At 46.3% G+C, this 22,411-nt stretch overlaps 1 long non-coding RNA gene across 1 annotated transcript in view; it reads right to left on the bottom strand.

The window, feature by feature from the left end:
• The window catches only part of LOC142599235 (uncharacterized), a 911,312-nt gene that overhangs the window by 388,554 nt on the left and 500,347 nt on the right, over nucleotides 1-22,411 (bottom strand). Inside the window, exon 2 of the long non-coding RNA XR_012832858.1 lies at nucleotides 13,745-13,831. This is a non-coding gene — a long non-coding RNA (uncharacterized LOC142599235). The remainder of the gene's footprint in view (nucleotides 1-13,744; nucleotides 13,832-22,411) is intronic.

Genomic DNA, 22,411 nt, shown 5'->3' on the forward strand with positions numbered 1-22,411 from the left:
ACTGTCTTTATCTCAACCCATGAGTTTTACTTTTTTTTTTCCTCCCTTTTCGATTCTCTCCCCCATTCCCCTCGGAGGGAGAGGAGTGAGCAAACAGCTGTGTGGTTGTTTTAGCTGTCGGATAGGTTAAACCACAACATTTATCTAATTTTTTTCTATTTTTTGCTTCAGTGCTTTTTTTCTCTTGCTATAATTTTATTCCAGCACTGTAACAGTATGAGTACATTTGCAAAGAGGTACTTTAACATTTAATATGTTATCTGTTAGATATTTGAGTTTCCATTTTGATAGAAGCCTTAAAAAAATTTTGCATCGCTAAAGCACTTGTGATTGGCATGAGACATAGTTTTAGTTATATAAACACACTAACAGGTTTTGATAGGAATCTGGAGAAGTCTATTGAGTGCCACACATGCACGCCTGTGGTGGGTTGACCCTGGCTGAGGGCCAGGTGCCCACCAGAGCCACTCTATCACTCCCCTCTTTCATTAGACAGGGGAGAAAAGGTACGATGAAAAAAAAAACTTACGGGTCGAGATAAGGACAGGGGGAGATCATTCTCTAATTATCATCATGAGCAAAACAGACCGAACTTAGAGAGGGAATTCATCTTATTTATTACTAAGCAAAACAGAGTAGAGGAATGAGAAATAAAACCAAATCTTAAAAACACCTCCCCCCACCCCTCCCATCTTCCCGGGCTCAACTTCACTCCCGGCTTCAACCTCCGCCCCCCCCAGCGGCACAGGGGGACGGGGAGTGGGGGTTACGGTCAGTTCATCATGCGGTGTTTCTGCCGCTTCGTCATCCTCAGGGGGAGGACTCCTCTCATCATTCCCCTGCTCCAGCATGGAGTCCCTCTCACGGGAGACAGTCCTTCACGGCCTTCTCCAACGTGAGTCTCCTCCACGGGGTGCAGACCTTCAGGAGCAAACTGCTCCAGCGTGGGTCCCCCACGGGGTCACAAGTCCTGTCAGCAAACCTGCTCTGGCGTGGGCTCCTCTCTCCACGGCTCCACAGGTCCTGCCAGGAGCTTGCTCCAGCATGGGCTTCCCACGGGGTCACAGCCTCCTTCAGGTGTCTCCACCTGCTCCGGCGTGGGGTCCTCCACAGGCTGCAGGTGGAATCTCTACACCCCCTCATCCTCCCTCCATGGGCTGCAGGGGAACAGCCTGCTTCACCATGGTCTTCACCACGGGCTGCAGGGGGATCTTGCTCCGGCGCCTGGAGCACCTCCTCCCCCTCCTTCTTCACTGACCTTGGTGTCTGCAGATGTTCTTACATCTTCTCACTCCTCTCTCTGGCTGCAAAAGCGCTCTCTAACTGTTTTTGTCTTTCTTAAATATGTTATCACAGAGGTGCTGATTGGCTTGGCCTTGGCCAGCGGCGGGTCCGTCTTGGAGCCGGCTGGCATTGGCTCTGTCAGACACAGGGGAAGCTTCTAGCAGCTTCTCACAGAAGCCACCCCTGTAGCCCCCCCGCTACCAAAACCTTGCCACGCAAAACCAACACAACGCCTTTCAGATATACCATGGAGTGATAAACCATGGTACTGTCTTTATCCTAGATGCATACTCTGGAAAAGGAAAGCACATAATGAAATGTATTAAGTACTTTGTCTTCTCTAGTGATGGTTAATATATTGAGTCAAAACTGTGAGAGTTTTCTTAGCATTAACAAAGTGTTTAAGCATCCTCAGGTATGCTTTATCTCTATACGAAAGCATATTATAATTACTAACCTCATTTGGGCAAAACTGACACCAAGTTGCAGTACTGTAATTAATTTGTATAGAACCAAAAATGTAATTGAGGTGAAGAAGCAGCGTGATAGAGACCGCATGTCCTGGTTCTGGCTAGGATAGAGTTAATTTTCACAAGGAGCCAGGATAGGTGAGCCAAGCTGGCCAAGGGGCTATTCCATACCATGTGATGTCATGCTCACTATAAAAGGGGGCTAGTTGAGTGAGGGGTGGGTTGGTGTGGTTTTGGGTTGAGTGTTTGGTTGGTCAGTTACCTTGTGTTGTCACCTGTCTTGTATATTCTCTTATAAGAGCGTTGGTTGGTGTAGCTGTTTGTTGTTGTAGTTAACTGTCCTTATCCCAGCCCATGGGGTTTGTCTTTGTCTTCCTATTCTCCTCCCCATCCTGCTGGAGGGGGAGGGGTGAGTGAGTGGGTGTGTGGTGCTCAGCTGCCAGCTGGGGCTAAATCATGACACCACATTACATCAACTGTTCTGTTTGTTCCTTTTTTTTTAGGTTTTACTGGGACTTAATCATGCTCATAATGATGGTTGGAAACCTTGTCATTATACCAGTTGGAATCACATTCTTCACAGAACAAACACCACCACCATGGATTATTTTCAATGTTGCATCAGACACTGTTTTTCTATTGGACTTGATCATGAATTTTAGAACTGGGACTGTAAATGAAGACAGCTCTGAAATAATACTGGACCCTAAAATTATTAAGATGAATTACTTAAAAAGCTGGTTTGTGGTTGACTTTATCTCATCAATACCAGTGGATTATATCTTTCTCATTGTAGAAAAAGGAATGGATTCAGAGGTTTACAAGACAGCACGAGCACTTCGTATTGTGAGATTTACAAAAATCCTCAGCCTGTTACGTTTATTACGCCTCTCAAGACTGATTAGATACATACACCAGTGGGAAGAGGTAAGATACATATGGTTATAACATCATTTGCTGAGATTTTATTCCTACAAAAAACTATTCAGGCCTCTCTGAAGAGCTACACAGAAACTGAAATGAAAAAGAGTTTTTATTCCCCAGTTAGTGTAATTACATACAGGTGCTAGTAGAAAAGCCTTGTTGGAAAAAAGCACAATGGAGTAACCATCTTCTGTCTGCTAACCACAGAGACCAAAAATATGTTGGGGACTGTCAGCATAATGAGCATGGATGGACTCATTTTGAGAATATTAGAAATTTTAGCAACTGCCTAAACTTGCATTTGAGTTTGACTAGCACTTAGACTTATGAAGTTAATACTCTTGTAATCACAGAGAACTGAAAATACATGTTCACATTTTTCTATTTCAGGAGAAATTCAATCTATTTATAATTGAGTAGATTTCCTAGAAAGCTCATTGTTTGAAGGCTGTATGTAGGCTGAATATATCAAATACTGACCTTCTTCATAAAAAGAGTAGTTCAAATCTATAAGTAATTTCATTCTAAACTGTCAATGCCACTATTTCCAGACGTGACCTTATGCTGCCTGCCAACTTGGCATGGTGATGTTTCCAGGAAACTATTGCATTCCCTAATTTGGCATACTCGGGGCTAGGAAGCATTTAATGCTTTGGCACATAGCACCATGATTCAGTTACTTCATTTCTTGCCTGTCTCTATTTCTGTAGTTCTAAATATCATAATATGTTTTAAAAGGAAGTGCTAAAAACATAGGAAAAATAACAGCTGTTTTCGAAACCTTTCTTGCAGCAAGTGTAATGAGAATTATTTTGTAAAGCATTTCAACAGAAACACTGTTAAAATAGATTTGCGTAAATTTATTTACCTATTTTAATAAAGATTTATTTAATTAAATGAATATTGAAGGATTATTTGGTATCATTTCTGGTGCTTTTTCTGCTGGTTATCTCCCTTTTAAAATATTATATTCACTTTCCAGTTGACGTGGTTTAGCCCCAGCCGGTACCTAAGTGCCACGCACTGCTCGCTCACCCCTCCCCTGGAGGGATGGGGAAGAGAACGGAAAAATAACGGCAAAGCCTCGAGGGTGGGGATAAGGGCAGTTTACTGGGACAGTAAGGGAGAGGGAAAACAATCAGCAACAGTGCTGATAACAGATAGTAACAATGGGTGATAACAGAGAACGATTTTACCGATCCCCGGACCGACCCACCAGACGCTCAACCCGTCCCGGAGCCACACTGACACGCCGAACCCGCCCCTGCCCGACTAGCCCCCTTTTATGGTGAGCATGATGTCACATGGTATGGAATAGCCCCCTGGCCAGCTTGGCTCACCTGTCCTGGATCCTTGTGAAATTAACCCTATCCTTGCCAGAACCAGGACATTATCCACCCCTTATTCCATACCATCTATGTCATGCCCAGATTATTTTACAGATCTCATTGCCTTACTCTATGGGCTATTGCTCTAAAATGTCTGTCAAGTTCATTTAGTCCATGGTTTTGGGTTCCATCTGCCATTACAGTCTCTCAGAGCAGGAGCAATGGTGCGTGCTGCTGGATGGTTGCACGCTGCATCCGGAGTCTTCACAGCTGGTGTATCTGGTATGGTCCATGCTCACAGTCTGGATGTCAAAGATGTGATTTTTCGATGAAGTTTCTGGGCACCAGTTGAAGTCAGTTCTAGTTCCATCATCGTGGCACTTTGTTCAGTTCCAAAGTCCATCCTTCATTAGTTTGGGGTGATTCTTTATGGTCGTACCATTGATACAGTATATCGCTATTAACATCATGCAATTTAATTTATTGGCTATTTTCACCCAAAATCAAATCCCCTTGGGGTACACACCGGACTTCCCCATCTTTTCTCATCACCCACCAAGTGCACCCTGGTCCCTGAGCAAAAGCAATCCCACAGATGGGCTTGCCTTTGCCTGAAGCAGGGATAACCCAAACTGTTTTACCCAACATATTTTTCATGCGCACTACAGGAACTTTATCCCCTTCTACTGGGCGTGGGAATTTTGACTGGGCAGGGCCAGCTCGATTGGCAGATCCCCTAGTGTTAACTAACCAGGTGGCCTTTGCTAAATGTGTGTCCCAGTGTTTGAGGGTCCCACCACCCATTGCTCTCAGGGTACTTTTTAGCAGTCCATTGTACCTTTCAACTTTCCCACAGGCTGGTGCATGGTAGGGGATGTGATACACCCACTCAATGCCATGGTCTTTGGCCCAGGTGTCTATGAGGTTGTTCCAAAAATGAGTCCCATTGTCTGACTCAGTTCTCTCTGGGGTGCCATGTCGCCACAGGACTTGTTTTTCAAGACCCAGGATAGTGTTCCAGGCAGTGGCATGGGGCACAGGATATGTTTCCAGCCACCCAGTGGTTGCTTCCACCATTGTAAGAACGTAATGCTTGCCTTGGCGGCTTTGTGGGAGCGTGATGTAGTTGATTTACCATGCTTCCCCATATTTATATTTCAACCATCGGCCTCCATACCACAGAGGCTTTACCCGCTTGGCTTGCTTGATTGCGGCGCACGTTTCACATTGATGGATGACCTGTGAGATGGCGTCCATGCTCAAGTCCACCCCTCGATCACGGGCCCATCTATACGTCTCATCTCTTCCTTGATGGCCTGAGGTGTCATGGGCCCACCAGGAGCTAGAAATAATTCACCCTTACGCTGCCAGTCCAAATCCACCTGAGCCACTTCAATCTTGGCACCCTGATCTACCTGCTGGTTGTTCTAAGGTTCCTCAGTGGCCCGACTCTTGGGTATGTGGGCATCTACATGACGTACCTTTACAACTAGCTTCTCTAGCTGGGCAGCAATATCTTGCCACAGTGGGGCAGCCCAGATGGGTTTGCCTCTGTGCTGCCAGTTGCTCCGCTTCCACTGCTGTAACCACCCCCACAGGGCATTGGCCACCATCCATGAATCAGTGTAGAGGTACAGCATTGGCCACTTTTCTCTTTCAGCAATATCTAAAGCCAGCTGGATGGCTTTTACCTCTGCAAACTGGCTCGATTCACCTTCTCCTTCAGCAGCTTCTGCAACTCGCCGTGTAGGACTCCATACAGCGGCCTTCCACCTTCGATGCTTTCCCACGATGCGACAGGACCTATCAGTGAACAGGGCATATGTTTTCTCATCTTCTGATAGTTTATTATATGGTGGGGCTGTGTTTCCACCCCTGGGGCAGTTGATTCCAGGTGTACTGGACGCCCCTCCAAGTGAAGGCAAACTGCGGCCTGCACTCTGCTGCCAAAGGGATCGAGAAAAATGCATTAGCTATATCAATTGTGGCATACCATTTGGCTGCCTTTGACTCCAGTTCATATTGAAGTTCCAGCATGTCTGGCATGGCAGCACTCATGGGCGGTGTGACTTCCTTCAGGCCACGATAGTCTACTGTCAGCCTCCACTCTCCATTGGACTTCCGCACTGGCCATAGGGGACTGTTAAAGGGTGAGGGGGTTCTGCTGATCACTCCCTGACCCTCCAGTTGACGAATCAGCTTGTGGATGGGAACCAGGGAGTCTCTGTTGGTGCGGTATTGCTGCCTGTGCCCTGTTGTGGTAGTGATTGCCACCTGTTGTTCTTCGTCCCTCAGCAACCCTACAACGGAAGGGTCCTCCGAGAGACCAGGCAAACTAGACAATGGTTCAATTTCCTCCGCTTCCAAGGCAGCTATTCCAAAAGCCCACCAGTAGCCTTTTGGATCTTTGAAATACCCTTTCCGGAGGTAGTCTATGCCCAGGATGCACAGAGCCTCCGGCCCAGTCACAATGGGGTGCTTTTGCCACTCATTCCCAGTTAGACTTGCTTCAGCCTCCAACAGAGTCAACTGTTGGGATCCCCCCGTCACACCAGAAATAGATATCGGTTCCACCCCTTCATAGTTCGATGGCATTAGGGTACACTGTGCACCCGTGTCCACTAGGGCCTTGTACTCCTGTGGGTCCGATGTGCCAGGCCATCGGATCCACACAGTCCAATACACCCTATTGTCCCTTTCCTCCACCTGGCTGGAGGCAGGGCCCCTCTAATCCTGCTCATCATAGTCACTACTCACCTCTTGCAAAAAGGGACTTAGAAGTCCCTTCAAGAGGATCAGGAAGTGCGATCTGGCCTTTCACTTGGTCTGGGGGGCTGCCCGGTGGAAACTGGAGCAGCATTCTTTCTGGAAGAGTCCCTTTTTACAACTGGCTTGCCTTGTAGCTCACGTACGCGTGCCTGCAGGGTTGAGGTGGGCTTCCCATCCCATTTCCTCATGTCTTCTCCGTGGTCACGCAGGAAAAACCACAGGATACCTCGTGGTGTGTATGCTCTATATCCCCTCTCCGGAGCAGAAAAACGCTTACTCCTAACAGCTGAAATGCGGGTCTGTACAGGTGGGGAGTAAGATACATCCTCTTTGAGTTGCTGGACATCCTGGGACAGTTTCTCCACAGCCGAGACAAGGGAGGAGGAAAGGCTCTCTTCATACTGCCGGAGTCGGCCAGCCACTTTGTCCACCGTGGGTGCCTCTTCACTCTTCCAGTCAATTACCGCCAGTGAGTTGGCGAACAATGATGGTGCACTTCGCACAAATTTTCACCACATGGGTCGGGTACACTGGACTTCATCGGGGTCTGTGGGCAACTGTGCATTGTCTGGATCATAATAAACCATCTCCCGCACAGCTAATTCCCTCAGATATTGGATACCTCTCTCCATAGTGGTCCACTTGCCTGGCCGACATACGACATCTTCGCTGAAAGGATACCTTTCCCTCACACTTGACAGGAGTCGCCTCCAGAGGCTGAGGGCCTGTGCCTTCTTCCCAATTGCCTTGTCAATGCCCCCTTCCCTAGACAAGGATCCTAGCTGCCTGGCCTCCCTGCCCTCCAGTTCCAGGCTACTGGCCCCGTTATCCCAGCAGCAGAGCAGCCAGGTAATAATGTGCTCCCCTGGAAGGCAGCTGAAATCTTTCCGCGTATCTCGCAGCTCACTCAGGGACAGGGATCGAGTGATCACTTCTGGTTCTGGGTCTTCTTCTTGTTCTCGTGATGGCCCCGGTTCATCATCATCTTTCACTAAGCGAACCGATTTCCTCGTGTATTTCTTTTTGTGTATAGGGGCAACTGATACTGGTGTGGGTTGATCTTTTGGCTCAACTACAGTGCCTGTTGCGGGGGCCTGGGCAGCTGCAGTGCCTGTGGGTCCGCTTTCTCCCTCTGGATGGTGCTGTCTACTATCCAGCAGTGTTTGATAGATTGTGGCCAGGGCCCAGCACAGCGCAGGAAGCTGTGTCTCAGAATCCCCACAGCATTTTCCTTTCAAATATTCTACCATTTTATCAGGGTCTTGCAGTTGTTCGGGAGTGAAGCTCCAAACCATTGGGGGTGAAAAGGTCTCTAGATACCCACCCATACTCTCCCACATGCCATGCCAGCCCTGACCATTCAGCCTTGGGGAAGATCCCTGGGTGGTACTCTTGAAACAATTTTTTGCTAACCCTGAACAGGAGTGGGAAAACATTCAGGAGACCTAGCAATAGGAATATACTGGCCTGAACACTCCAAGGGTATTCAAAATTCTCAAAAATTGTTGTAACCAACCAAAAGGGAAAAGGGGAGGTGAAGGAGTGGGAGAAGGTATCCCCCCCCCCATCTTCCCCATAGATTGGGTGCAATTATCAATCAATTCTGAAAGATATTGACTGAGGTAGGGGCCTGACCGAAATGCTACATACACATACCAGCTCAAACTCATGACTGTCAATGATATCTTATCATAAGTCATTATCACACAATACAACAACATGAGAACAGGAACCCCTCTACAAAACAGAGCCATGTGACCAAACAGAACATCATTATGACCAGCGACTGTTTCAATAACATTATAAATGCTTATAACAACTTTGTTTTAACACACTTAGGTCAGACTTGTCGTTATCACAACCCCTCGAGCCCCACGTTGGGCGCCAAAAAGGACTGACGTGGTTTAGCCTCAGCCGGCAGCTAAGTGCCACATGCTGCTTGCTCACCCCTCCCCCGGCGGGATGGGAGGAGAACAGAAAAAACAAGGGCAAAGCCTCGAGGGGTTGTGATAAGGGCAGTTTACTGGACAGTAAGGGAGAGGGAAAACAATCAACAACAGTTACTGATAACAGATAGTAACAATGGGTGATAACAGAGAACGATTTACCGATCCCAGGACCTACTGACTGGATGCTGAACCGGTCCGGGAGCCACACCAACACGCCGAACCCGCCCCTGCCCGACTAGCCCCCTTTTATGGTGAGCATGTCGTCACATGGTATGGAATAGCCCCCTGGCCAGCTTGGCTCACCTGTCCTGGCTCCTTGTGAAATTAACCCTATCCTTGCCAGAACCAGGACACCAGTTTAATAGAAACCTAAATACAAAACCATCTCACAGTTCACGGATTGGTAGGGGTTGGAAGGGACCTCTGGAGTCCTTGCTGGCTTGTCCAATCAGCGGGTCTGGGCTCAGTCACTTGGGGAATGTCCCTTGTTCAGCTGTTTTCTTTCCTTGTCCTTATGTATCCCTCTCTACCACTTGCTGTTGGTGCTCCTTGCACTGCTTTGGTGTCTGTTGCAATGTCAGAATATAGTCTCATTTTAACATGTTGAGAATCCATTTAAGGGAAGGATGCTATATATTGAACCAGCAGCACTATCTGTTGTAGCTGAGTATTGCTCCTGTTTGATTTTTTTACTGCATGAAATTAAATAGGGTCCCAATGAAAAGGTATAGAGGGTCTAGGACAAGAAGTTTGAAATGACTTAGTAGCTTCCGTAGCCCAGAGTGCTGCTTCCTGCAATGAAAAGGAATTTAATGACAAAAAAACCCAACTTTGCTTGTCTCAGATTTTTAATTTTTTCTAGTTACCAATGCCTCATTCATTCCCCCTTTTCTGGTAAATGTTAAATTCTGGTAACCATTGAAGTGCAAATACATGTTTCTCTGAAATACAGCCATGCTTCTTCCTTTCAGCATTCACTTTTCTCCCTTAATATGGTGGTTATGCACTTGCTTGAGCTTTGTAACTGGGAACAAAGTATATTGCCAATAACAGATGGCAGTGAATGGAAATATGGAATGTATTTCACTGAATCATTTGTTCATTAGTTACAATTTGGATAGATAGAATTATGTTCTATTTGAGCATATCACTTGTGAATCTCGATTTTAATTTCCATATTTTTCACTAAATTCTCCTGGGTCCCTGTTAAAAACAAGATAAAATCCAAATGAAAACACAACTACATTCAAGCTCATGTGACAGGCATTTTTAGATGGTATAGTGGGTTGACCCTGGCTGGAGGCCAGGTGCCCACCAAAGCTGCTCTATCACTCCCCTCCTGAACTGGACAGGGGAGAGAAAATATAATGAAAGGCTCATGGGTTGAGATAAGGACAGGGAGAGATCATTCATCAATTACCATCATGGGCAAAACAGACTCAACTTGGAAAAATTAATTTAATTTATTACCAAACAATAATATTGGCTGCTGGCCAATCAGAGATGGTGGTAGCACGTCTGTGATAACGTATTTAAGAAGTGTGTGTGTGGGGAAACCACCAGGAGCAATTGCAGCCAGAGAGAAGAGTGAGAATATGTGAGAGAAACAACTTTGCAGACAACTGTAGCTCATGGGAAGAACTCACGTTGGAGAAGTTCATGGAGGAATGTCTCCCATGAGAGGGACCCCATGCTGGAGCAGGGGAAGAGTGTGAGGAGTCCTCCTCCTGAGGAGGAAGGAGCAGCAGAGACAGCATATGATGAACTGACCGTAACCCCCATTCCCTGTCCCCCGTACCACTCAGGAGGAGGAGGTGGAGAAAATCAGGAATGAAGTTATGCTCAGGAAGAAGTGAGGGGTGGGGGGAAGGTGTTTTTAAGTTTTGGGTTTATTTCTCATTATTCTACTCTGATTTGATTGGTAATAAATTAATTTTCCCGAGTTGAGTCTGTTTTGCTCATGATGGTAATTGGTGAATGATATCTTCCTGTCCTTATCTCAACCCACAGGCCTTTCGTTATATTTTTTCTCCCCTGTCCAGTTGAGGAGGGGGAGTGATGGTGTAGCTTGGTGGGCACATGGCATCCAGCCAGGGTCAAACCCACCACATGCTCTCACAAACAGTTCTTTAGGCCGAGAAATTTCTGAAGGAAATCATGCTGCTAATGGATGTCATCATTGTGGCAATTGGTTTGCTTTGCTTATGTGGACCTTCCATGAGGAACCTTGACAATTTGGAAGGGGATTTCTAAGGAACATCATATCACATCATATGAGGAAAACAGGGTGTTTGTTAGTCACTGTAGTGTGGTCATGAAAGATGAGAATATGCATTACCCATGTTTTGTAGTTTATGTTGGTACACCAGAGCCAAGTACACAAAACAAACACAGTGACACAGCTAACCACAGTGTCTGTGGTTCCATGGGGATCTTTGGGATGTGTACAGGTGGCAACCAGTGGGATTATCCAGATCGATATTTATTTTGTCTGATGCTGTGGTGGTGCAAACCCCCCTCTTGAGCTGCTCGGTACTTGGTGCAATTTCCCCCCCCCCTTTCCTGGGCCACAAGCCTAGGCAGCAGACCAGAGCATTAAGGCACTCTCTTGACATGCCTAAGCTCTTCACTTGGGAACGGTAACCAGCTTGGTACATCTGTACCTGAGTCGTGACACTCTTGATGCCTCTATTGTTTGGGAACAATAATGACAATCAATCACCTCCTGGTACACCTGCACCTGGGTCATGGCCCAAAAGGAGGTGATGCCAAAAAAGTTCTGAGTCTGCCCAACTGGCGGAAAGTACCAGAATATTTTGCCATCCAAGCTGGGCAAAGTGGAAAAAGTACCTGACAAAACTCGATTATCTCAGATCCTATAAATAGCAATTCTAAGCAAGACCCTTTGAGCTCTCCTGGATAGCAGCGGGCTGTGACCAGCATCTCCCCTGAGCTGGGGACGCCTCTCAGGTACCAAACTCGTCAAGGATCGTCTGCCAACAAGGCTGACAGAAGGCCAGGGTGAAGTCAGCCTCCTTGAGTCTCAAACATTGCCTGTTGAGGAATGCCGATTCATTGTGAGTATTTACTCTAAACTCGAAGAGGGAAATTCTAAATATAAGTTAGTGCCGTGGTTTTACCCCAGCCAGCAGCTGAGCACCACACAGCCGCTCGCTCACTCCCCCCCGGCAGGATGAGGGAGAGAATCAGAAGAGTAAAAGTGAGAAAACTCATGGGTTGAGATAAAGACAGTTTAATAGGTAAAGCAAAACCCAGACGTGCAAGCAAAACAAAACAAGGAATTCATTCACTACTTCCCATTGGCAGGCAGATGTTCAGCCATCTCAGGGAAAGCAGGGCTCTGTCGTGTGTAACGGTTACTTGGGAGGACAAACGCCATCACTCCGAACACTGATGCCCCTCCTAGTCCCTCCTCTTCCCCAAGCTCCTTATAAACTGAGCATGACGTCATATGGTATGGAATATCCCTTTGGTCAATTTGGGTCAGCTGTCCAAGCTGTGTCCCCTCCCAACTTCTTGTGCACCCCCAGCCATCCCACTCCCGGTGCAGTGATAGAAGCAGAAAAGGCCTGACTCTGTGTAAGCACTGCTCAACAATAACAAAAACATCTCTATATTATCACACTGCTTCCAGCACAAATCCAAAAACATAGCCCCCATGCTAGCTACTATGAAGAAAATTAACCCTCTCAGCTGAAACCAGGACATTATCCACCCCTTATTCCATACTATTTACGTCATGCTCAGGCCCCACACAATCCAATACATCCTCATTAAGCACCACCACCCTTCTCATCCTTGGATATAATATGCTGATATCATTCCCTAGTCTATGGATCACCCTTGTAAAAAGTCCACAAATGTCCATAAAATGTCCACAACTCTCCACAAAATGTCTATTGAGTTCATTTAGCCCATGACTTCGGCTCCATCTGTTATGGTGGTCACTCAGGACATGGAGAGGTGGTGTGTTGCATGGAGTACTGGCACCAAAACCAAGCTCAGGTTGGGTCACTGCTGCACTTGCGCTGCCTCCTGTAAGGCTTGTCCTCCATTGGTTCAGGTTTTTCCTACTATAGTAATTCCTGTAACATGCACTCAAAATCATGGGTTACAACAATTTAAAGGTATTTCCATTACAGTCTCCAGTCCTGGTCTCTTTGAGTTAGACCATCAGATTTAACATTGCAATGAACACCTCCCCTTGCCCCTGCTCTGGCTTGGACTTATCCACAGACTGCAGTCCACTTAGGGGTTGTACCTGCTCCAAGTGGAGCCTTATCTATGAGCCACAGTCTCTCCAGGGGTACACCTGCTGTGCATAGACTATCCACAGCCACAGTCACTTCGAGGTGCACCTGTTGTTCCAGCATGGCCTTCTCCATGGGCCACAATGCCTTCAGAGATATACCTGCTCCAGTGTGGCCTTACCCACAGCCACCAGTCCCTCAGAAATAAACCTGCTCCATCATGTGCTCCTCCATGGCCACACACTTTGAGGTGCTCCAGCATGACCTCATGCACAGCCACTGATGCTTCAAGGTTTATCTTCTCCAGCATGGACTTATCCTTGGGCCATAATCCCTCCAGAGGTATACCTGCTACGGCACAGACATAACCATGGCCACAGACACTTCGAGATATACCTGCCTGGTGTGGACTTATTCATGACCACAGATGCTTCAGGATGTCCTGCTCCCACATGGACTCATCCACAGGTCACAGTCCCTTTGACTCGAGTTCACACTGGAGTTCCAGCCTGTCCAGGATAGCAGCACAGAAACAGCAGCAATGCCCTGGCCATCTTCCAGCCTGGGCGCATTGCCATTGCTGTTATCAAAATGTTCCCAGGCACAGCAAAGTAAGGTGATTAGCAGTTCAGCAGTACAGCAAGCAAAGCTAAAAGTAGCCACTAACAAGCACTAGACCCTATTAGTAAGGCAAGCAAGCCCCATGGCAAGCACAGGAACCTGCTAATTAATAGCTAATAGCTAATAACAACTATAAATTCGATCTAGCACATTCCAATCAAATCTGTCATTTTCTCAAAGCCTTTGTGTCCCACGCTGGGCGCCAGAAAGGATTTCTGTGGTTAACTCCAGCCAGCAACTTAGCACCACGTAGCCGCTCGCTCATTCTCCCCAAGGCAGGATGGGGGAGAGAATTGGAAAAGTAAAGTGAGAAAACTCATGGGTTGAGATAAAGACAGTTCAATAAGTAAAGCAAAAGCCGTGCACGCAAGCAAAGCAAAGCAAGGAATTTCATTCACCACTTTCCCATGGGCAAGCAGGTGTTCAGCCATCTCCAGGAAAGCAGGGCTCCATCATGCATAACAGTTACTTGGGAAGACAAATGCCATCACTTCCGAATGTCCTCCCACTCCTTCCTCTTCCCCTAGCCCCTTAATGCTGAGCACGATGTCATATGGTATGGGATATCCATTTGGTCAGTTCAGGTCAGTTGTCCCGGCTGTGTCCCTCCCAACTTCTTGTGCACCCCCAGCCTACTTGCTGGTGGAGTGGGTGAGAAGCAGAAAAGGCCTTGACTCTGTGCAAGCACTGCTCAGCAATAACAAAAACATCTCTATGTTATATCAACCCTGTTTTCAGCACAAATCCAAAACATAGCCCCATACTAGGTACTATGAAGAAAATTAACTCTATCCCAACCAAACCAGCACACCTCCCCTAGTTGACCCTGCTTTGAGCAGGGGAGTTGGACTTGCTAACCTCCAGAGGTCCCTTCCAAACTCAGCTATTCTGTGATCCTATAGCATCATTGCAAATAAATATATTTGCTCACATACAACTATTCAGTGTTTAAAAACCAAACTTCTTAATTTTAAGAATACCCATTAAATAATAAACTTTTAGAAGAGAGTTTAATCTAATTCGGAAAGTTTCCAGTACTTTCAGACAAAGGGACTACTCAGAGGCAGGGCAGTTTAAAGTTTCAAACTCCTTTTCCATCGATACTTCCAGTTAACATAATTCAGATCAAGTGATCTTCCTTGGACTTACTACCTCCTCACAAAGATCACCAGCCTTTTTTATTTTTCCCTTTTCTATCTAGCCTTATAGCTGTAAAAGCTTGGAAATAAGATTTTCTTTCATACATTTTGCACCTTGCACAGCACTGAGAATGAGGACCTTTTAGGATAAAAATGTCTCTTAGCATACACAGAAATACCATTGATAGCTTTTTATTGCTAAAAATAGGATAAGATTTATTTAGTCAAAGACCGAAGACCATTATTAGACTGAGCAAAGTAGAACTTATTTCTCCATCAGCATTAGTCCTTCCTCCCCGAAAGAGGAATAGTACCTGTTGTTTGGGCCACGTATTTCTTTAGATGAAGGGCAAAATCCACATCACATAGTTAAATGCTTCAGGGACCTAGAGGCAGTTTTTTGTCCCAGTACATGTAAGATGCTTGGGGAATATTTAGAGTCTTCAGAGTGCAGACAGTTTTGTCAACTGCTTTAACACAGGCAGAATTTGTGTAGCCTTGAAGGAATTGCAACAGAAAATTGCAAGTTCATCTATATTAATTTTGTAATAGAAAGCAATGGCATTTTGTGATCTGAGACTTAGTAGTCCAGTCCAAGCCTGCCTGAAGAAAGTTATGTACATGCAGCTTGATCCTACAAGCTCCATAGGATCCTACAAGCTCATTTTGTTCAGAACTCAGTGTATTTGTGTAGTAGGGAAATCAGCTCAGCTCCAACAGCTCCCTCTTGATTTTAAGAATGTGAATTCATGATGGATTTATTTTAAACTTAGAACTTGAAAGGTTCCATCCATCCAGAAGCTACCAAAGAATATAGTATGATTCTTCATGCAAATGTAAATAGTCAATAAATAAAGCTATTAATGAGTGTAACAATATTGATGTTATACTCATTAGTATGAACACATCCTAACAAATATTTGAACTGAAGTGGTCATGGCTGGTATGATTCCATTGATTGGACAGAGTTATTTGACATCATTCACAGACCAGACCAGCTTTCAGGAAGACCTGTGAGACCAACACATCACACATGCTGGAGTAACAGATTGTAACTGTGAATTTAATTTGCATGTGGATTTACTATGATTGCATGAGGATAGGGGCTAGCTGCTTATGGATGCACAAGCAGCTGATCACAGTTATTTCATGTACAACTGTCCAATCTGAATGTATAATTGCAACAATTATATGAACAAATTAGACACATGATTGCCTTTGCATTTTGTTCCCTAACTTCTCTCAAGATGAAGTCTCTTCCTAGTAGTGTATTGTTAGGCAGAGAGAAAAAAATACAGCAACCAAGCATTGTAATTAAGTGTAACAAATTTTTATTCTTCATATTCCAAGTATTGCACTTCAGGATGCTCGTGTGGTTTTGCCAAATGCCTCTGCCAGTATGTTCCTAAATATGGTAATTGATGAGTGATCTCTTCCTGTGCTTATCTAAACCCATGTTATACCTTTTCTCCCCTGTCTAGTTAAGGAGGGGGAGTTATAGAGCGGCTCTGGTGGGCACCTGGCCTCCAGCCAGGGTCAACCCACCACAGATGCCCAATCTGGAAACATTGCAGAAGACAGTATAAGACAGACATAAGAAGGGGAAAATAAAAATGTAGGAAGAAGGAAGATTGTAGTATAGCAAAGAGTGGAAGACTGCTAAGGAGCACCAGAAGCAGGCACAGACCTCCAGTTCTGGAACAATGTAGAGTTGTCTGTGGCTCAGGAAGCCAAAAAGAGAAAAGATAATTTATGTGAGAAAAAGCCTGAAGGAAACAACCCACCCTATAAGTCCACAATAGGTAGAAGAGAGAAAATTCTTTGGTCTTTTTTACTTCACTTGGGATCTTCTGTTTGTAACATCTGCTCAGATAAAATCTGCCTTTTGATTGTAATAGCTTTTTTTCCCCTCCTTTTGAGCTGCTCACATTATTTGGGAAAGGCCTAGAATATCCATACATCCATCTTCAACCAAGAGCCAATTTAAATTTTAGCAGTCTTTGGTAATCTTGGTATACTTTAAAAAAAAGATGCAGGCTGATCTACCTCAAAGCTCCAGCCTGTACTTCTTTTCACTTCTGTTATGCCAAGGAAAGTTATTGAAAATCAATAAATGACCCTCAAAGACAAGAGGAGGGGAGAAAATATTCTATTCTTGCTTTCCTGATATCTCTGAACCTTTTCTGCCACTATGAGAAACAGTACAACAACCACCTCAAGACTTTCTAATCCAACTTCTTGAGACAGTATATTGTCTGTTTCATAAAAAACTACTTCTGTTCTGAGATGTGGCCTTGAATTTGTACAAGATGTCTTTTTCTCTATGAACTTGGTAAGATTTCAGGACAACAGTACAGGCACTGAGAATACGGTCCTGTACACGACCTTATTTGAGAAGATTGATTAACCTCTGCTTCTACAGTTATGGTGCCAATAGAGGAGCAAGTGGAGTCCTCCTAAAAACAAAAATATAAAATTCCAATAACTGCACAGAACACAGATTGGAGCATGAAGCTCTCTTTCCCCCTGCCAAAAAAAATATAATCTTCAGTATGTGTGATGACTTGCATACATTTGAAGCTTGCTTTATAGCTGGCAGAGAATAACACGTGATGGACTGAGGTTCATGTCAATTTTGTGAAAATATGCAATTGCTCCTAAGGTGATCACTTAGAGAAGTGAAATAGACTGATTCCAGACTGTGGTGTTATCAAGATTAGAAATAGTGCTTGTTGAATAATAAGCATTAATTAAACAGTACTTTTAAAAAATACAGATATAACTGAATTGACGGTTACATAAGCTATAGCAGTAGACAAACCTGTGCAAGTACAGAGCAAAAAGGAAAGCATACAGCTGTCCCTGACAGAGATGATTCTTGTGTTCAGCTGTCCTGGTTTTGACAGGGATAGAGTTAATTTTCTTCTGGCAACTGTGTAGTGCTGAGTTTTGGATTTAGGATGAGGAATAATGTTGATAACACGCTGATGTTTTTAGTTGTTGCCAAAGCAGTCAAGGACTTTTCAGCTTCCTGTACTGGCCTGCCAACAAGGAACGCAGGGGGTGCCCAGAAGCTGGGAGAGGACACAGCCAGGACTACTGACCCAACTGACCAAAGGGATATTCCATACCATATGACATCATGTTCTGTATATAACTGGGGTGTGGGCCAGGAGGCGGGTCAGTTCAGGGTCTTGTGGAGCACTGACTTCAGGTGTGAGAAATTGTGCTGTTCATCACATTTGTATATTTCTATTATTATTATCATCATCCTTCCTTTTTTGTCCTATTAAACTGTCTTTATCTCAAACCCACAAGTTTTGGGTTTTTTTTTCTTTTCCATTTTCAGTTCTCAGGGATTGCTTGAGCCTGTCACTCGGACTGGGATGGCAGCAGAGACAACAGCTGTTTCGGTGCGACCGGGTGGATGATTTGCTCAGCTGGTAGCAGAGCTGAAAGAGGAAGTGGAAAGATTAAGGAGTATCAGGGAGTGTGAGAGGGAGCTAGATTGGTGGAGCCACACCCTGCCATTCCTGAGGCCAAGGCAGCCGATGGAGGCTCCACAAGAAGCAGAGGATCCCCTACCCTCTTGCCACCAAGCAGGAGGAAGAGACATTAGAGATGGGGGGGAATGAAACAGGTCCCTGCTCGAGGCAGCAGGTGACTCCCCTCCCGGCCTCCCTCACCCTCCCCAGTTGCCCTTACACAACAGATATGGGGCTCTGGAACTGGAGGGCCAGGCAAATAAGAATGTAGGTGAAGGTCCATCTAGGGGGATGCCTAGGGTGAGTCAGTCAGCCCCACACATTACGACTGCCTCTGTTAAGAAAAAAGGAGGGTAATCGTCATAGGCGATTCCCTTCTGAGGGGAACAGAGGGCCCAATATGCCAACCAGACCCATACCCACAGGGAAGTCTGCTGCCTCCCTGGGGCCTGGGTTAGAGACGTTACCAGGAAACTCCCTGGTCCAGCCCTCTGATTATTACCCGCTATTGGTTATGCAGGTTGGCAGTGATGAAGTTGCAGAGAGAAGTCCAAAAGCGATCAAAAGGGACTTCAGGGCACTGGGGCAATTGGTCGAAGGATCAGGAGCACAGGTAGTGTTTTCCTCAATCCTGTCAGTGGCAGGGAAGAATACTGAAAGGAAGAGGAAAGCTCACCTGATAAACATGTGGCTCAGAGGCTGGTGCCATTGGTGGAATTTTGGGTTTTTTGATCATTAGGAGGTTTACATGGCACCAGGCCTGCTGGTGACAGATGGAGTCCAGCTATCTCAAAGGGGGAAAAGGATCTTGCTCATGAGTTGGCAGGGCTCTTTGGGAGGGCTTTAAACTAGGATCGAAGGGGGGAGGGGATACAACCAGGCTCACTAGAGAGGAGCCTAGAGATGGCATGCCAGTGTTGGGGGTGAAATTGAAAGCCCAGCTCAAGTGAATCTACACCAATGCACATAGCATGGGCAACAAACAGAAGGAGCTGGAAGCCATTGTGCGGCAGGATATCTATGATTTAGTCGCCATCACAGAAACATGGTGGGATGACTCTCATGACTGGAGTGCTGCAATGGATGCTATAAGCACTTCAGAAGGGATAGGCAAGGAAGGAGGGGCAGTGGGGTGGTTCTGTATGTTAGGGAGTGTTTCGATTGTATAGAGCTCAACGATTGTGATGATAAGGTCGAGTGCTTATGGGTAAGGATGAGGGGAAGGCCAACAAGGCAGATATATCCTGCTGGGTGTCTGTTACAGGACCATCCAACCAGGATGAAGAGGTAGATGAAGCATTCTACAAGCGGCTGGCAGAAGTCTCACAATCGCTAGCCCTTGTTCTTGTGGGGGACATCAACTTACCAGACGTCTGCTGGAAATCCAACACAGCAGAGAGGAAACAGTCCAGGAGGTTCCTGGAGTGTGTGGAAGATAACTTCCTGACACAGCTGGTAAGTGAGCCTACCAGGGGAGGTGCCTCATTTGACCTGCTGTTTACAAACAGAGAAGGACTGGTAGGAGATATGGTGGTCGGAGGTCGTCTTCGACTTAGCGACCATGAAATGATAGACTTTTCGATTCTTGGAGAAGTAAGGAAGGGGGTCAGCAAAACCACTACCAAAGACTTCCAGAGGGCAAAACTTGGCCTGCTCATGACACTGGTTGAGAGAGTCCCTTGGGAGACAGTCCTGAAGGGCAAAGGGGTCCAGGAAGGCTGGGCATTCTTCAAGAAGGAAGTCTTAAAGGCACAGGAGCAGGCTATCCCTATGTGCCTGACATGGTTTAGCCCCAGCCAGCAGCTAAGTGCCATGTGCCGCTCGCTCACCCCTCCCCCGGCGGGATGGGGAGTGGAACGGAAAAACAATGGCAAAGTCTGGAGGGTTGGGATAAGGGCAGTTTACTGGGACAGCAAGGGAGAGGGAAACAATCAACAACAGATATAAACAATGGGTGATAACAGAGAACAATTTACCAATCCGAAGACCTGACTATCGGACGACCTGACACTCAACCTGTCCTGGAGCCATGTCGAGCCCGCCCCTGCCCGACTAGCCCCCTTTTATGGTGAGCATGATGTCACATGGTATGGAATAGCGCCCGGCCAGCTTGGCTCACCTGTCCTGGATCCTTGTGAAATTAACCCTATCCTTGCCAGAACCAGGACATTAGCCACCCCTTATTCCATACCATCTACGTCATGCCCAGATTATTTTACAGATCTCATTGCCTTACTCTATGGGCTATCGCTCTAAAATGTCTTTTGAGTTCATTTAGTCCATGGTTTTGGGTTCCATCTGCCATTACAGTCTCTCAGGGCAGGAGCAAAGGTGCGTGCTGCTGGATTGTTGCACGCTGCATCCGGAGTCTTCACAGCCGGTGTATCTGGTATGGTCCATGCTCACAGTCTGGATGCCAAAGATGTGATTTTTCAATAAAGTTTCTGGGCACCAGTTGAAGTCAGTTCTAGTTCCATCATCGTGGCACTTTGTTCAGTTTCAAAGTCCATCCTTCATTAGTTTGGGGTGATTCTTATGGTCATACCATTGATACAGTATATCGCTATTAATATCATGCAATTTAATTTATTGGCTATTTTCACCCAAAATCAAATCCCCTTGGGGTACACACCGGACTTCCCCATCTTTTCTCATCACCCACCAAGTGCACCCTGGTCCCTGAGCAAAAGCAATCCCGCAGATGGGCTTGCCTTTGCCTGAAGCAGGGATAACCCAAACTGTTTTACCCAACATATTTTTCATGCGCACTACAGGAACTTTATCCCCTTCTACTGGGTGTGGGAATTTTGATTGGGCAGGGCCAGCTTGATTGGCAGATCCCCTACTTTTAACTAACCAGGTGGCCTTTGCTAAATGTGTATCCCAACGTTTGAGGGTCCCACCACCCATTGCTCTCAGGGTAGTTTTAGCAGTCCATTGTACCTTTCAACTTTCCCAGAGGCTAGTGCATGGTAGGGGATGTGATACACCCACTCAATGCCATGCTCTTTGGCCCAGGTGTCTATGAGGTTGTTCCAAAAATGAGTCCCATTGTCTGACTCACTTCTCTCTGGGGTGCCATGTCGCCACAGGACTTGTTTTTCAAGACCCAGGATAGTGTTCCAGGCAGTGGCATGGGGCACAGGATATGTTTCCAGCCACCCAGTGGTTGCTTCCACCATTGTAAGAACATAATGCTTGCCTTGGCGGGTTTGTGGGAGTGTGATGTAGTCGATTTGCCATGCTTCCCCATGTTTATATTTCAACCATCGGCCTCCATATCACAGAGGCTTTACCCGCTTGGCTTGCTTGATTGCGGCGCACGTTTCACATTGATGGATGACCTGTGAGATGGTATCCGTGCTCAAGTCCACCCCTCGATCATGGGCCCATCTATATGTCGCATCTCTTCCTTGATGGCCTGAGGTGTCATGGGCCCACCAGGAGCTAGAAATAATTCACCCTTACGCTGCCAGTCCAAATCCACCTGAGCCACTTCAATCTTGGCAGCCTGATCTACCTGCTGGTTGTTCTAAGGTTCCTCAGTGGCCCGACTCTTGGGTACGTGGGCATCTACATGATGTACCTTTACAACTAGCTTCTCTAGCCGGGCAGCAATATCTTGCCACAGTGGGGCAGCCCAGATGGGTTTGCCCTCTGCGCTGCCAGTTGCTCTGCTTCCACTGCTGTAACCACCCCCACAGGGCATTGGCCACCATGCATCAATCAGTGTAGAGGTAGAGCATCGGCCACTTTTCTCTTTCAGCAATATCTAAAGCCAGCTGGATGGCTTTCATTTCTGCAAACTGGCTCGATTCACCTTCTCCTTCAGCAGCTTCCGCAACTCACTGTGTAGGACTCCATACAGCGGCCTTCCACCTTTGATGCTTTCCCACGATGCGACAGGACCTACCAGTGAAGAGGGCATATGGTTTCTCATCTTCTGTTAGTTTATTATACGGTGGGGCTTCTTCAACACATGTCACCTCCTCCTCTGGCGACATTCCGAAACCTTCCCTTCTGGCCAGTCTGTGATCACTTCCAGAATCCCTGGACGATTGGGACTTCCTCTTCTAGCCCGTTGTGTAATCAGTGCAACCCACTTACTCCACGTAGCATCGGTTGCATGGTGTGTAGAAGGAACCCTCTCTTTGAACATCCCGCCCAGCAC

The sequence above is a fragment of the Balearica regulorum genome, chromosome W (assembly GCF_011004875.1).
Source record: "Balearica regulorum gibbericeps isolate bBalReg1 chromosome W, bBalReg1.pri, whole genome shotgun sequence".
In the NCBI taxonomy this organism is placed as follows: domain Eukaryota; kingdom Metazoa; phylum Chordata; class Aves; order Gruiformes; family Gruidae; genus Balearica; species Balearica regulorum.